Here is a 12,494-nt window from a genome sequence, read left to right on the forward strand (position 1 = left end):
CCTTTTGGTCAAAGACCTGGGTAAGTGTTGACTGGGTCATAACAATAAGACTGTTTCTTCAACTATATATACTTTTTCTTAGCCCTGTGTTCCACTTCCCAAAGGTCAGAATTCAAATTTTTATCCAAGTGACCCCGGAAGAAGCTTCCCAAGACAGACAGACATAACAAGCACACTTGTTTAACAGGTGGTGGTTGACAACTTTGAAGAGTGGGAAGGGGGAAAATGAAACTGGTTGAGATCATTTGAATGTGCAATTATTTTGTTTTTATGGATTTCTTGACATTAGAACACTGGAAGTTGTTGGATATTGAGAAGAACCTCATTGATTACCCAAATTCCAGGTTGTTTATGAGATTCAGTGAGAATCTCTGGTACCATGATAACTTTCTAAAGCAGGAATAATTTCACCAGGAGTTTTTCCTTCTTTATTGTTATGATTGTGAAATTGCAATTGATATTCACGTATCCAATATCCATTTTACAAATGTCATTGCATTGCATGCTATCTTAGCTATATTCTGAAGTTTCTTTTAAAAGTTCTTCAGTTAAATATATATTTTAAGAATGATTGGGGGAGATGAGAAGACTATTTTTGATCCAAGATGAAACACTTGTTTTCTTCAGCTCTTTCTCATAACATATTTTATCTAATGGCTAGACCAGAAAAGGGAGTGGGGGAGGAACATTTGAAATCATACCAGTGATTCTCATTCTGGGAGATGTAGATGAATGGGGACAGATGTATGAACATGTATGGACTTCAGCTCCCAGAATTCCCCAGTCACCATGACTGCTGGCTAGGGAATTCTAGGAGTTGTAGCCCACACAGTTTAGTTGCCAATGTTGAGAAACATTTTACACTAGGCTGATGCTAACCAAGTTAATTTGCTCCAGGCACACAGTCTTCTTTTATAACATACAACAGGTACAGAAGTAGCAAAGAAAATGACTGAATGAGCCGATAATTTCCTTTCTCTTATCCTTAGAGGCATTGATCTCTGCTGAATAGCAGTCCAAAGAATGGCTCTATTTTATGCATCAGGTACCTCAGTTAGAACAGCATTATGCTTGCTGAGAAACTGCATTTCATTTGGTCAGAATCAGACCTTTGGCAATGTTCATTTCTTTTTAAATCTGCCCCCCCCCCCAAAAAAAAATCTGCTTTTCAGCCATGGAAATAGAAGCAACAGAACTTGAATGGGTGCTTTGCAAGGGTGAGTTTTCATGCCATTGTTATTCTTCCTACCACAGCTATCCAACCCAGTACCTAGTAGTGTGTTGGATGATGGCACAATGTTAATTATGCCTGACAATGTAATACCATTACTAATGGCAAGTAAAGTTTATCTAATGAAGAAGGAGGTGAGTGAGGTTCCCTGTATCAATCACAGAGATAATGACTGATGCAATCAAAATTACATCACAAATGGCACAGCAACATAGAACCACTACAATTAGTGATTTCCTGCTATCTCTAAAAGCAAGCATCATTATCTTAAAGAAGGATGAAGCCAGCCTTAATGGTCATTTTGATTCTTTTGTTGCAATCTCTCAAAAAAAAATCACCAAAAAGATTGAGGTATTTTTTATTGCTACACTTTACATTTTGAGGGGGGAAACAATCTTTCAGTTCAATTTTATGTCTATGTGAAGAAATGTGATTTATTAGATTTTCCTTCAAGGTTAACTTTGCTAACAGGCGTTCTTCTCCCAATATGATAACCATATAATGTATAAATAATATTTGTGTTTGTTTTAATCACAGAAATGACTGTACAATTTAAATATTATTCGACACTTATACCTTCATATAAGTCAATTATTGAAATGAAAACACATACATTTTCCTGAACAGGTTGACTGGAACTCTCCCAGACTGACTGCTCTGTAAATGTAAAGTATGTTAATTTCAGCCAGATTTAACCCTGTTGGATATATAGGTAATCCTTCACTTACAACAGTTCATTCAGTGAATCTTTGAAGTTTCAAGGGCACTGAAAAAAGTGACTTATGACTATTTTTCACACTTATGACTGTTGTGCATCCCCATAGTCATGTGATAAAAATTCAGATACTTGGCTGAATATTTTCAGCTTCATATTTATGACAGTTGTAGTGTCTTGGGGTCATGTTATCATCTTCTGACAAGCAAAATCAATGGGGAAGCCAGATTCACTTAACAACCAGATTTATTTAGCAGCTGCTGTGCTTCACTTAACAAATGTGGCAAGAAAGGTCATAACATGCAGCAAAACTCACTTAAGAACTGTCTCGCTTAGCAACAGAAAGTTTGGGCTCAATTATGGTTCTAAGTTGAAAACTACCTGTATATTTATCTCACTGTTGTCATCTATAGAAGCCACCCCAGAGTCACCTTATCTGGAAGCTGGACAGCGTATAAATTTAATAAATAAATAAAATTAAAAATAAATAGTTTCTATATGAAGTGGCAGTGAAACATCTTCCATTCAAATTAATTTTATTTTGAATTTCAGTATCATTCAGATTGATTTTTATGTGGATCGTAGGACATTCCCCACATGCACATATTTATGTCCTACCAATATCTTTTTTTCAGCCTTACTATTGCCTTCATTTTATTCCAAAAGTGAGGCAGACAGAAGCCATCCTTAGCTGTAACAGTGTTAAAATTGTGTTCCTCCCCTCCCCATTGACAGTCTTAAGATACAGTATATAATATTTCTTAGGTTTCAGGTGATTAATAGTAGATCAGATCTGAGCAGCTCTTATTGCTGTGTCAAGCTGATTGACATGCCTTCTTCCTCTTCTGTCTCTGTTTAAGCTCATCTGTTGATGTCTCCTTGGAACAGAACACAAGAGCACTCAGCTAGCATGATGGAAGGAAGTGAGCAGGTAGATAGATTCCTAGAAGGGAAGAGGTGTATTCCAGAAAAGTAAGAAGCAAGTCAGCTCAGATATCATGTATGAAAGAAAGAGGATGAAGATACCGCCCCCCCCCCACACACACTAGTCTACAGAGTATATTGTAGATACAGAAAGTAGAGTCCTCCATGTGGCGAGACTTGGTCTATAAGTATGGAACAATAAATAACTCAGCCTGGAAGATTTGCCACATGTTATTCTTGGTTTGGGGCCTGACGGTCAGTGCTTTTTCAGAATTATGCAATTGCACCAGACTGTACAGCCAGGAATACTGCATGTATACTAACTTTATCACCCTCCCCTGTTTGGACTGAAATAACAAAATTGTGACATTGTATTAGAATGGAATAGAGTGCACTAGTGAAATGAAATAACAGGGTGGCTTTTTGCAATGTTAAACATGATGGGACCACCACTCCACCCCCACACCCACATTGTCTTCCAAACAAAACATGGTGAAATTTAGCCTTTATTAAGAAAGGAAAAGAAGGAAAGTTGGGAGAAAGATGTAGGAATCTTAAATAAAAGTTTGTTTATAACACGTGATTCCATTTGTTTAAAAACAATTCTTCTGTGAATACAGCATAAGAAAAAAGGCGCAGGAAAGAGTCAAGAGATGCTATGCAGATGATTTCTCTTACAATGTATCCATTGTTAGTGTGGGGGAAGGCATCTCGTGCGATATACTCCAGGAAGAGGGCAGCAAAGTGAGAGGACAAAACAGATGCTTTGGCTATTCTGTGCTGCACATACAATACTGGTATAGTGCTAGCCAATAGTGAATCAGAAGAAATGCACTAAAAGGAAGATCTACAGTACAATAAAGATAAAGGTCCGACTCTAGGGGGCAGTGCTCATCTCTGTTCCTTAGCCAAATGAGCCAGAGTTGTCCAAAGACATTTCTATGGTCATGTGGTCAGTATGACTATATGCTGAGGCACAGAGAATGCTTTTGCCTTTCCACTGAAGTGGTACCTATTTATTTACTCACATTTGCATGCTTTTGAACTGCTAGGTTGGCAGGAGCTGGAACAAGTAATGGGAGCTTATCCCATCACTCAGTACTCAGGTCTTGAACCAGGGCTATCAGTTTTCCAGCTGACAAGCTCAGCGTCTTTTACTGCTAAGCCATTGCACCTCCTTTAGATTGACAATAAGGATAGCAAATGTTATACTGCTATAGTTTTCAACCAATCTGAAAATAAAATAGAACTTTTATTCCACAGTGGGGAAAGGCCAATTCTGGAAACTGAACACATGAGAAGTAGATTTCTTATTTGAATCAATGTGGCCCTAGCATTGTCTGAGAAGCAACATGATATAGTTACCACTATTTTTATTGTTCATATTTATAATAAAAGTTGCACTTAATGTTTACCTGCTTTCATTCTTCTGGGTTAAAAAAATAATTATGCTAGGCAAGGTTTTGTCATGTTCTGGAGAAGAAAATAAATTCCCTTCCAAAAGACTACATAATTCTTTAAACTGATGGAAGTCATAGGACTTCAGAAATCAATCACAACTGTATTTACATTATGGACAACTGGTCCATAAATCTTGCTTATCCCAAACAGTCTCTTTAAAAATGCTGTTTCATTTTAAAATGTGACAAAATGGCCAAAATGTGGCCAATGATACTACAAGTTATATTTAAATAAGGAATTGCTCTAGTCTCAAATAGGAGCACATCCTCCTTCCTGGACGCAATTTATTAACTTGCTTTTCCTAAATCATAAATATTCTCCCCATCCCTTTATAATATAAGGACTTCAAAAACTCATATTAATCTTCTTTTTATATGGAAATCAAAGAATAACAATAATAATATCACTAAGATATTCAGGAAACACACTAGATCAGATGACTTAACAATGCTATAACCATTACGTTCTGATGATGACTGTAAGCTCATCAAGGCAAATTCTGCCTTGTTAAAATGAGAACCATGTTTCTTTCACTAGCCAACCATGGAGTACCTAATGAATTTGAAAATCTACCGCACTTATTCAGTCTAAAAGAGGACTTATGCTCAATGAAAAACAATCTAACTAGAAATGGCTTATTAGTACTCTTGCAGAGAAATGAATGCACCATCCATAATAGAAAAGATATACTCACTATAAGAATTGTAGTTTGCAGCTAAGGATGGGGAAGTCAGAAGAATGAAACACTATCACCCCGAAATAAATGTATTTATCATTGGCATCAGCACAGTGAAGTGAAACACCTGTTTTCTAAGAGACAGGAAATCTAAAGTGACAAAACTCAGAAAAAGTACCTGATAGGGTGTTCCATCACCATGCCTCACAATGCATATATACCTCAAGGCCAAAATAATTCTTATCCTGCAACTTCAAATCAATCATAGAAAACCCTATATCCTTACAAATGATTAGTTATGAGTGATGGACCAATTAAGATATCAGCCATCCCTATGAACAATTATCTTCTAAGCTCCATTAATAGCTATTCTAAAAACACAAGTGGATAGTTCAGAAAGTATAACAGCGAGATACTAGATATACTTAAGGAATTCACAGCATCACTTGGCAATGAGTTGTAGTAAATACCAATACAGTTCAAAGTGACAAGGGAAGGATGAGAGTATATGGGCAATGAAATACTGTAAATGTTAAACAATGTGTAGTCCATTTGGTTACACTGGCTGAGAATTCAGGAAGTGGAATTCACAACTCACCAAAAAAGTGCCAGGCTCGAGAAAGCTGTTTTACAGTATAGTGTTGTTGTTGTTGTTAGCTGCGAAGTCGTGTCCGACCCATCGCGACCCTATGGACAACATTCCTCCAGGCCTTCCTGTCCTCTACCATCTTCTGGAGTCCATTTAAGCTCACGCCTACTGCTTCAGTGACTCCATCCAGCCACCTCATTCTCTGTCGTCCCATTCTTCTATTGCCCTCGATCTTTCCCAGCATTAGGCTCTTCTCCAGTGAGTCCTTCCTTCTCATTAGGTAGCCAAAGTACTTGAGTTTTAGCTTCAGGATCTGGCCTTCTAAAGAGCAGTCAGGATTGATCTCCTCTAGGACTGACCGGTTTGATCGTCTTGCGGTCCAAGGGACTCGCAGGAGTCTTCTCCAGCACCACAGTTCAAAGTCCTCAATTCTTTGGCGCTCAGCCTTTCTTATGGTCCAACTTTCACTGCCATACATTGCAACTGGAAAGACCATAGCCTTGACTATACGCACTTTTGTTGACAGGGTGATGTCTCTGCTTTTTAGTGTGCTGTCTAGATTTGCCATGGCTTTCCTCCCCAGGAGCAAGCGTCTTTTAATTTCTTGGCTACAGTCCCCATCTGCAGTGATCTTGGAGCCCAGGAAAATAAAATCTGTCACTACCTCCATTTGTTCCCCATCTATTTGCCAGGAATTGAGAGGGCCAGATGCCATGATCTTGGTTTTCTTAATGTTAAGTTTCAACCCACGTTTTGCACTCTCCTTCTTCACCTGCAACAAGAGGCTCTTTAGTTCTTCTTCACTTTCTGCCATTAGAGTGGTATCATCTGCAGTATAGTACAGTATAGTACTGATGCCATAATTTATATTGACAAAGTTGTTAAATGTCTAAAGGTCACTAGTTTGGGGTTAATTGGGTTGAATCAAATATGTGTAGCAATTAGAGAGATATTGACTTTTGTTTCTTGGTAAAAATGTCTTATTTGATTAGAATCATATGAAAAGACACACAAAAGGTAATAATGACACTTAAAATATAGGGTTGTGAAGCTACTGATTTAAGTCATATTTTAAAATGTGAGCTTTAGTCCAGGGCTTTTCAACCTTTTCACCCATTGTACCACTTTTAGGATATGGCGACATCCGAGTACCACCAGTTGCCTAGCAAGGTGTCAAAAACCTGATGACTCCCCCCCCAAAAAGGAAAAAAGTGATGAAGTACAGGTAGTCCTTGACTTACAACAGTTTGCTTAGTGACTGTTCAAAGTTACAATGGCACTGAAAAGTGCCCCCCAAGCCACAGCTGAGCAAGATGCCTGCCTGCCTGCCCGTTGGCGCTCTTCCTCCTGTTCAAGGTTTTCATTGTTGTGAGCATTTCTGTTGAGGATTGGCAGCAGGGGTGGGGGTGGGGTGTTTGTTTTTTATTCCCCCCCATCTGCTGGGTGGTTGCAGCAGGTTTTGGTCACTTCACATGACCCTGGGACACTGTGACTGTCATGAATATGAATCAGTTGCCGAGCATCTAAATGTAAATTGCAAGACCCTGGAGATGCTGCAACATTCCAGCTGATTGGCGCTTCTTCTGGGCCCAGCAGAAGCACCAGGATCAGCGCCGAGCTCCAGCTGGAGCCTGGCACTGATCCTGGCACTTCCACTGAGCCTTGACAGCCCTGTAGCTCCAGCCGTCTCTCGCTCAGGCTTGTGCAGTGCTGCCACCAGTTCAGCTCATTCCCCTCCCCTGCTACCACTTTTCTAGGATGGTCACGTACCATCTGCCAGGTACCAATGTACCACAGGTGGTACCCGTACCACTGGTTGAAAAGCCCTGCTTTAGTCTATACTGATTGTTGATAGCATCAAAAGGGATTGTACACTACCTGGTATATTGTCTAACTACCCTATTCATAAGTCATTTTTTGAACACTGGGACAGTTATTGTACATTTAACAGAAATAGGCCTTACAAAACTACATTCATAAGAAGTGTTGATAATATGAATCTTTACTTTACAGCTAGTCTTTTTGCCTGCCTTTTCTTTTTTCTTTTTAAATGAACAATTGGCACATTGATGTACATATAGACATCACAATTCTATTATTTATATTTTTTATAAATATTGCTTCAAAATCATTTAAAATGTTTTAAAAAGAAATTGTGTTAATAAATGATTACTATCCGTCTTCCTATAGTGATGATACATTTCATGGTTCATAAATTAACCTGATTAGGGAAAGTTAATCATGTGAACAATTAATTTCCCAATCTATTTCCCAATAGCTACAAAATTGCTGGATCAATTTTCCCCAAGGAACTGGAGAATCCCATCACAGTTTAAGGCAGGGGAAACAAAGCTATTTTCAATTACTTCCACCATGCATGTATAAGAACATATCATGGCAATATTAACTAGGTATTTCTGAGATAGACTGATAAAAGCAAATTTAATGTGAAAAACTAATAAAAGTGCCACATGTGATGAACTTTTTTCAACTGAGCTCTTTTCCATTAACTGAAAATGCACATTTTGCTGGTCTGTAGCACCTGAGGGTTTTTTTCCCCGGTTTAAATTTTAATGGTATTTTAATGCAAAAATTAAGTAGCCACACTTGTTTTGCATCCACAAAGTAAACAAAGCCAGCAAACAGCAATGCACCAATTGTTCTGTATTCAGTTGTACTTTTGAAACAGGTAAGCTAAAGGAGGGGGGGGGAACAATTTCTAGTTGCATTAGGCTGCATCAATATTTGGGCCAATTTTCTATAGCCCAGGCAGCAGTGAGCATATCATACCACTCCATCTACTCATGAAGCTTTGGAATAAAAAATAAAAAAGTAATACTTTTTACCAAGATTTCATTATCTTCACCAGGACATGAGAATATGCACAAACTTTGTACATCTCAAAGGTCAATAAACCAATACAAAGCAATCATTTATTTTGCAATTCTATTTTTGCATTGAGCTTGATGCCAAGAGGATACAAGAACATGCACACCAAAGCCCAACAAACCAATCCAAACTATGGTAATATAGAAGTCTTCATAGATTAAAATGCACAATGAATTCCAACATTAGTAGACCATGAAAGCATGCAGAGAGCACACCCAAGTAAAAAGTAAACACACAAACACACACGGGGGGGGGGGTGTTAGGAGTGGGAGAGAGAATCAAGTCAACATAATACTAGTGAGAATTTTTCAGTGTAAATGGTTTTGAGGTCAGTTGCGGAAGTCTTGTCTGCCCTGTTTAACAGAAAATCAAAGTCCACACTGGCTTTTCAATTCTGGACCATGTTCTTAAATAACTCTTTATTTTCTCCAGTGCTCTGTTTCTAGACGATACAGTGGAAGCCATACATAAGAGCCCAGCACACTGGCAGTAAAATTGTTCAAAATGCCAATTTTCGTTAGTAAAAATAGCTGTTTCAAGTTTAAAAATGCTTCAGCTCAGAACATTTAGCTCAGAACACTCCTGAAATAGATGATAATTGTGAAAACAATCTTGCACAGAAAAAATTCTGGCACACTATAAAACATTGTCTCAAAGTGCCCTTATTTCCAAGTAAATATACATAGGAACAAATCTTATTTAAAATCTTATTGTGTTTGTTCTCTCCTTTGCCCTTTAATACAAGAATGATTTGTATTTGTCTAATTCAATTCTGTTTAATTCAATCATACATATACAATATTTATGATGATATAAAGTCCTAAATTCAATTTAAGCCTTGATATTGTTTTTGTCAGTGGAAAAACATTAGGAACTTATTGAGAGGAACAACCCAACCTTTAAACCTTTTGAAGAAATACATACAACTAGTTAATGCACTGTACAGTAACAACAGGGATGTTTTTAAAATAACTTCTTTCAGCTGAATGGATAGCATTTGCAATTTAAGAGCATTTTCCTACCACCATCCAGACAAGATTAAGACACTGTAGTACCTCTAAAATTTTGTATGGTATCTTATTCCTTAGAAAGAGTTTGCAAATGTTTCACTGCTGGAAGGCAATTAAGCAGGCAAAAAGTTTTTTTTAAAAAAATATGAATATCGAGATGGATTCATTTTTAGATATAGAACTTGGTTGGGTTCGGAGGGAGGGGTGCCTCTCACCGAGTTATGCCCGCCAGGTTTCCGGGTGCTGCACCAGCCACGGGCTCAGGGCAGGGGTGGTGGGGTGGCAGTGGTTATTCGGGAGACTTTGTGTCCCCGGGAGGCCACCATTGTCCAGATGGCCGGGAGTGAATCCCTCCTCTTGAGATGTGGTCCTCGGGTTCAGTTGGGCTTGTTGCTCACATACCTGGCGCCCAGCTGTGTGGCAACAGCCCTGCCTGAGCTGCTCGACACCCTCTCAGGGTTGGCGGTGGAGTTCCCCAGGCTTATAGTCCTGGGTGACTTCAACCTGCCATCACTGGGGGGGTCGTCGGAGTTAGCTCGGGAGTTCATGGCTTCCATGACAGCCATGGGCCTGACCCAGGTTATTGAGGGCCCTACTCACGAGGGGGATCATACTCTCGACCTGGTGTTCCTGTCTGGACAGTGGTTGGATGATCTGGGAGGGGGTTCTCCGTCCATCACCCCTCTGTCATGGTCAGATCATCACCTCCTGAGGCTGGTTTTCCGTCATGCCATCCCCCGCCGCTGGGCGGCGGAACCGACCAGGTGGTTCCGCCCCAGGCGCCTAATGGACCCGGATCGGTTCCAGAGGGCGCTTGGGCCGATACCTATCACCCTTACCCACAGCCCAGTCGATGCTCTGGTGGAGGCCTGGGAAACGGCCGCCACCAGGGCACTCGACTGTGTTGTACCCATGCGACCTCTGACTCGGCGCAGATCCCGTTGGGCTCCATGGTTCTCTGTGGAGCTCCGGGAGATGAAGCGTCGGAGACGAGGTCTAGAGAGCGGTTGGAGATCCAGCCGATCCGAATCCGACCGATTGCAGTTAAGAACCTTCATAAGGTCTTATCTTGCGGCGATAAGGACGGCGAAGTCTAACTACTTTGCCGCCCTTATCGCGTCCGCAGATAATCGCCCGGCCGCCCTGTTTAGGGTGACTCGCTCCCTCCTTAACCAGGAGGTGAGGGAGGATCCCTTGCAGGGACGAGCCGAGGAGTTTAGTCATCATCTGACGGACAAAATCGCTCAGATCCGGACCGGCTTGGACTCTGACTGGGCAGAGTCTGATGTGGAGGAATCAGGCGGTCTTGAGCACGTTATCTGGACTGAGTTCGACCCTGTTTCCCCTGATGATGTGGACAGGATCATGGGGAGACTGAGCTCCACCACCTGTTTGTTGGATCCGTGCCCCTCCTGGCTAGCTTATGCGGCTCGGGAGGGAACACGAGGCTGGTTCCATGCAGTGATAACTGCTTCTTTGAAGGAGGGTGTCTTCCCTGCCGCCTTGAAGGAGGCGGTGGTGAGACCCCTCCTCAAGAAGCCTGCTTTGGACCCGGCTGTTTTAAACAACTATCGTCCAGTCTCCAACCTTCGCTTCCTGGCGAAGGTTGTTGAGAGTGTGGTGGCGCATCAGCTCCCTCTGTTCCTGGAGGAAACTGATTATCTGGACCCGTACCAATCGGGCTTCAGGCCCGGACACAGCACGGAGACGGCATTGGTCGCGCTGGTGAATGATCTCTGGAGGGCTAGGGACAGGGGTTGCTCCTCTGTCCTGGTCCTATTAGATCTCTCAGCGGCTTTCGATACCATCGACCATGGTATCCTGCTGCGGCGTCTCAGGGGGTTGGGAGTGGGAGGCACCGTCTTACGGTGGTTCTCCTCCTACCTCCAGGGCCGCTCGCAGTCGGTGTTGACAGGAGGGCAGAGATCCGCCCCGAGGTCTCTCATTTGTGGAGTCCCTCAGGGGTCGGTTCTCTCGCCCCTCCTGTTCAACATCTACATGAAGCCGCTGGGCGAGATCATTCGTGGTTTTGGGGTGGGGTATCACCAGTATGCTGATGATACCCAACTTTTTCTTTCCACCCCGAACCAACCCAGTGATGCCCTCTCCGTGATGTCCCGGTGCCTGGAGGCGGTCCAGGTCTGGATGGGGAGAAACAGGCTTCGTCTCAATCCCGCCAAGACTGAGTGGCTGTGCATATCGGCGTCTCGGGTTAACCAAGTTATTCCACCTCTAATGATGGGGGGTGAGGTGTTACCCCCCGTTGATAGGGCTCGCAACTTGGGCGTCCTCCTGGATTCACGGCTCAATTTTGAAGATCACATAGGAGCCGTGACCAGGGGGGCTTTTGCACAGGTTCGCCTGGTGCGCCAGTTGCGTCCCTATCTGGACCGAGACGCCCTACGCACAGTCACTCATGCGCTTGTGACCTCCCGTTTGGACTACTGTAACGCTCTCTACATGGGGCTGCCCTTGAAGACCACTCGGAGGCTTCAACTGGTGCAGAATGCGGCCGCGCGAGTTGTAATGGGGGTTTCCCGATACTCCCATGTAACACCTCTACTCCGCGAGCTGCATTGGCTTCCGGTTGCCCTCCGGGTGAAATTCAAGGTGCTGGTTATCACCTATAAAGCCCTATATGGCCTGGGTCCGGGTTATTTGAGGGAACACCTGCTGCCGGCATCAAACGCCCTTCGCCCAGTGCGCTCCCACAGGGAGGGTCTGCTCAGGGTTCCGCCGGTGAGAGATTGCCGGCGGGTGACACCCAGGGATAGGGCCTTCTCAGTGGGAGCGCCTGCCCTCTGGAACCAGCTGCCAGTAGAGCTGAGGACTGCTCCCGACCTCCGATCATTCCGCCGGGGCCTGAAGACCTGGCTCTTTGAGCTCTCGGGCCCAGGCTGAGGGGAAAATTTTAACTGGGGTTTTAATGTACAGGGTGAATTTAATGCTTTTTAAATTGGTTTTAACTTTTGTATGTTTTGATTTTAATTCCCTGTAAA

Source organism: Vipera berus (genome assembly GCF_964194415.1).
Source record: "Vipera berus genome assembly, chromosome: 1".
In the NCBI taxonomy this organism is placed as follows: domain Eukaryota; kingdom Metazoa; phylum Chordata; class Lepidosauria; order Squamata; family Viperidae; genus Vipera; species Vipera berus.